Consider the following 5,131-nt stretch of genomic DNA (forward strand, 5'->3'; position numbering starts at 1 on the left):
ATTAATTAATTACTGCTCCATCCGTGTGGCAGCATTAGTTGTTGCTCCACTCTTTCCTAGGCGCATACCGTACTCACAACATGGAGCAGAACATTTAAAATGAAATAAAATATGAAATTATAATAAGACAAAAAACAAACATCATGGTTTTCATACCGATGCCGGTCCCAGGTGCGGACGTATGCTTGCCACAGGTACGTCGGTTTCGATCACAAGATTGAAAAATGCCGGTTTAAGGAGAACGTGTGCCGCCAGTGCGGACAGACCGGACACAACGCAGCGAGGTGCACCAACCCGGTGGACTGCCGGAACTGTCGACATAAAGGGCTGCCCTCAGGGCATCATATGCTTTCGGGGGTATGCCTGATATACGGAGCGGTGTTAGCGCGGGTGGAGGCTTGACATTGAAGATTTTTAGTCTAATCCAATCGAACTGTGGTCGTGGGCGAGGAGCCATGATTGAGCTCGGAGTTTTAATGAGGGATTCAGGCCATTTGTTCGCGCTGGTGCAGGAGCCCTACGTAGACTCTTACTGGAGGATTACAGGATTCCCCAGCCATTGTAGTAGATGACCCAGATGCCATATGGATGGCCATAGTTCCCTTGACATCGGCGTTTAGTGTTGGTGTGAGGGTTACCGGAAGGTACGGAACGATCTTTTTGACCTCCGTCTATTGCCAATTCGGAATGGAACTAGAGCCCTACATTGGATACATGGATGAAGTGCTGCTGCTGGCCAGCATTCCTTGGTTTGGACGCTAATGCTATATCACCCATGTGGTTTGGTAAGATCTCAGAACTAGCCTAAATCGACAAAGGGGTAAGTTGCTCGCTGAATGGATTGTTGGAAGTTGCGCCGGCGTGCTTAATGTAGCCAGCCAGGAGTATACGTTTGATAACCACCGAGAGCCGAGGGCTCAGAGTGATATTGACGTGACCTTCGCAAATGAAGCAGAATGCATTTGGGCTACATATGACTGGATTGTGGAACCATGGGAACAAAGCGACCATAACCTTATCAGTGTTGTGGTTACACCACATCAGAGCGGTGCAGTTGAGAGCATAGCTCCTGTACCGCAGTGGAAGCTCTCCAATGTAAATTGGCGAAGATTTGATGAGGAAATCAAAATCGCTGAACCACAAGACGGAAAAGAACAACTGAGCTTGGATGCCTTCGTTCGGATGGTGAGCTTGTTGTCACTTGGCACGATAGCGCGAGTGTGCTGCTTCGCAATTTTTTCCCGGCTGCGCAGATGATAGCACCCAGCTCCATTCCAGAAGTATCTAGACCGGCTTTGGATTCATCCGAAGTGGCTGCGTGTGTCGCCAGGACAAAGAGCAGACGCTCTCCTGGGATGGATGGCATCACAGGCGGCATTGTCAAGAAGGTATGGCGTGCCATCCCCAATACCTTACAGAACTGTTTTCTCGCTGCATTTCGGAAGGATACTTTTCTGATGAATGGAAGCATCCGAGAGTGGTACCGTTGTTGAAGGCGCCCGAAAAGGACAGGAGTGACCCTGCTTCCTATCGTGGCATATGCCTCCTACCGGTTTTTGGAAAGCTACTCGAAGCAGTCATGGTGAAGCGGGTAAAGGAGGTACTACCAGATGGTTCCAGATGGCAATTGCTTGGGAGCATGCCACAAGTACAATCGCTGATAGCAGAGCGAAGTATGTTCTTGGCATCTTTGTGGATTTCAAGGGAGTCTTCGACCATGTGGAATGGAGCGCAGTTCTTAATCGACTTATCAGCGTTGGCTGTCAAGAAATCCACCTATGGAAAAGCTTTTTCTCTGGCCGAAAAGCAAGCATTGTTAGCAGATATGATGTGGCCACAGTCCCCGTTACAAGGGGCTGCCCGCAAGGGTCCATTAGTGGCCCATTTCTTTGGAACCTGCTGATGGATGTGCCAAAGGCTTATCCTGCTAGGAAGCCTACCTGTATGCCGCACAGTGTCCACAGTGGCATTGCAGGTGCTTTCTGGAGCTCCTCCAATGGTTCATCCCAGAGGCAGCGTTCGTCTACAGGGTTGCCCATATTCGACGGACCCATCTGACGACGCCATAACTTTTGACAGAGATGCCAGATCGCTTAATGACATACCGCGTTTGAAGCGTCAGTCCAAGCAGATTTTTACCATGGAACAATACACGCCACGCGAGCGCTCTGAAATAGTTGAAATTTACATTCAACAGAACAAGTCAATTGTGAAAACTCAAGAAATTGTTTCCGGGCCGTTTGATGTCGAAAAGTGGTGATTTGGACTGGCCACCGCGTTCGCCCGATTTGACGCCGCCTGACTTCTTCTTGTGGGGATATTTGAAGTCAAAGGTTTACGTTAACAAGCCAAGGACCCTAGAAGAGCTCAAGGACAACATTCGTGAAGAAATAGCCGCTATTCCGGCCGAAATGTTGGCGAAAACGATGGAAAATGCTGCAAAAAGGGCACAATACGCCATCAACGCCAGAGGCGGCCATTTGAAAGATATCATATTCAAAAATTGATGTAAACAAATCTACTTGGAACAAATTAAATGATTAAGATTGCCAACCGCCAAATTTTTATTTTTTTCTTTCATTTTAAAAAAAAAAAACATGGGTCCGTCGAATATGGGCAACCCTGTACAGGTGGAAGGACTTCGGGTTTACTATGCGAGCCGGGTGATAAATATTTTGTTAAAGATTTCTAAAAAAAAAAAAATTATATTCCATCGATAAGATAGTTTTACATATTTCCACGACCCTGTCCATAGCGAATTACTGCCGAACACTTAGCCTGATGAAGCACAAGTGACCAAACTAAGGAACTTGCTCTGCTTTTATAGGCGCCGGCTAGTGTGACCAGCTCGAGCTATGGGATTTCGCTTAGTGTCGATGACCTGCTATCGATCGGGATTAGTGTGGCCAGCTGTTCTTTGCCTTAGGCGCGCGTTTAAATTGTCTTACGGTTGCAGGGCAGTCACAGAGTAATGGCTGATGTTGGACCTAACAATCATTTAAATGATAAAATGGTGTTTGGAGATAGGCAAATAAGAAGGTTAGCTAAATTAGAAAGGATAATTTCTTAAGACGAGATTCGCTGTTGCGATGACATAGTTTATTAATCCGCGCGATGGGCTTGATAGAATAATGTCTGATGATGCCCTGAAAATTATTTAAGAGCTAAAATAAAAAATAATTCTCAAATAGTTTAAAATTATCTTGTTTCGGAGTATTATCGTATATGGTTAAAAACAAATTTCTGCCAAAAACATCTCTGACCCTACAAAACGGGATCCCCGCGGTCTAGAAAGGGACGTCGCAAGCGCATATCAGCCACGATTATTGAGAAAATCCAGTTAAGGGTTTAGTAGAATGGTGGTCTAGTAGAATGGTGGGCAAACAATTATTGAGAATATAGTTGAGAAGGCTCTTTCTTTTGTTTAGTAATTAGTGAATCAAGTTGAAAATCAGAGTGTCAGAAAAAATAGTCTGTTTATTTTTGAATGCATATATTTTATATATACAATAACGCTATGTCTATTTTTCGATCGGATCTAGAGATAGAGATTTTTATTATATTGTATTTGTTGTAAATTAAATAACATACATTTTTGAGTCTTTGTAGGTCTCAACAAATTTTTTTTTTATTTTTTTTTTACTCAAGCCTAGTACTCAGATCGACAAACGAGTATGCTAGCGTAAAAACTTTAATCTTTCCAGTGTGACCAAAACTTCGAGAGTTCATCAGATTAAAGCGTGCTACGGTCGTACTGTCAATCAGCTGGGTTTGTTGACAACAAGTTCAAATTCAAATATCGTATTTGCGGGAAAGAGGTTTTTAGAAGATATTATCAACTACCTTGGCAAGACAAGACTGCCGCTGTACAAAGAAATTAAAAAACAATACAATTAAAATTTAACAGTTGTTTTTTTAATTTACTGATACTTATTTGATAATTTAAAGTTCATAGCTGCACTTTTATTGTGTCTTTTCTAACATTTTTGACCTAAGAAACATTTTGCTCTGACGAGAGGCACCCCAGATAGTATTAATGTTATTTTGTCCTCACATGTAAACTCCTGCAATCGACTTTTGCGGGTTTTTTGATTTTTACCCTCCATTTTTTAAATGTTCAGTGAGAATCGCACGCCAAAAGACTACATTTTTTATTCTTTTCAATAGGGTTCACCCAAAGTTCATTTCAGCAGACCGGCAACGCAATGAAATTTTCTGGTATTATTTTCGTCGATCTGAGTACAGCCTAGTAAGCATGCTACGGTCATACTGTCGATCAGCTGGGTTTGTTGACAAGCAGTTAAAATTCAAATATCGTATTTGCGGGAAAGAGCCTTTCAAAGATATTATCAAATACCTTGGCAAGACAAGTCTGCCGCTGTACAAAGAAATTAAAAAACAATACAATTTAAATTTAACAGTTGTTTTTTTTTAATTTACTGATAATTTAAAGTTCATAGCTGCAATTTTATTGTGTTTTTTCGTACATTCTTGACCTAAAAAACATTTTGCTCTGACAAGAGGCACCACAGATAGTATTAATGTTATTTTGTCCTCACATGTAAACTCCTGCAATCGACTTTTACGAGTTTTTTGAGTTTTTCCCTCCATTTCTTATAATGTTCAGTGAGAAGCGCACGCCAAAAGATTAAATTTTGTAATCTTTTCGCTAGGGTTCACCCAAAGTTCCGCAGACTGGCAACGCTATGCAATTTTCTGGTATTTTTTTCGTCGATCTGAGGACCGAAAAGTGAACGCCAGCTGTTTGCCTCTCGCTCTCTCTCATGACTGGCGGACAGTTTTTGTCGATCTGAGTACTAGGCTTACCGAGGTGATAAAAAGGCCCGACGAAAAGTGAACGCCAGCTGTTTGCCTCTCGCTCTCTCTCATGACTGGCGTGCAGTTTTCATCGATCTGAGTACTAGGCTTTAAGGCAAAGAATCAAATTACTGGAATTTAAAAATGAGCAAAATTAGTATAAATTGAACATGTTGACAGCATTTTTCAAGCGACTTAATCAATCAAATGAATGGACCGAATGGCGTGAGGCCCTATGGGTGCTGTGACCCATAGACCGGCAGAGATTTGGATGATCTCACCTCTCAATAAGGGAGAGTGCTTTCCAAGCAAT

This window comes from Drosophila rhopaloa, unplaced genomic scaffold, assembly GCF_018152115.1.
Source record: "Drosophila rhopaloa isolate 14029-0021.01 unplaced genomic scaffold, ASM1815211v1 contig_194, whole genome shotgun sequence".
NCBI classification, from domain to species: domain Eukaryota; kingdom Metazoa; phylum Arthropoda; class Insecta; order Diptera; family Drosophilidae; genus Drosophila; species Drosophila rhopaloa.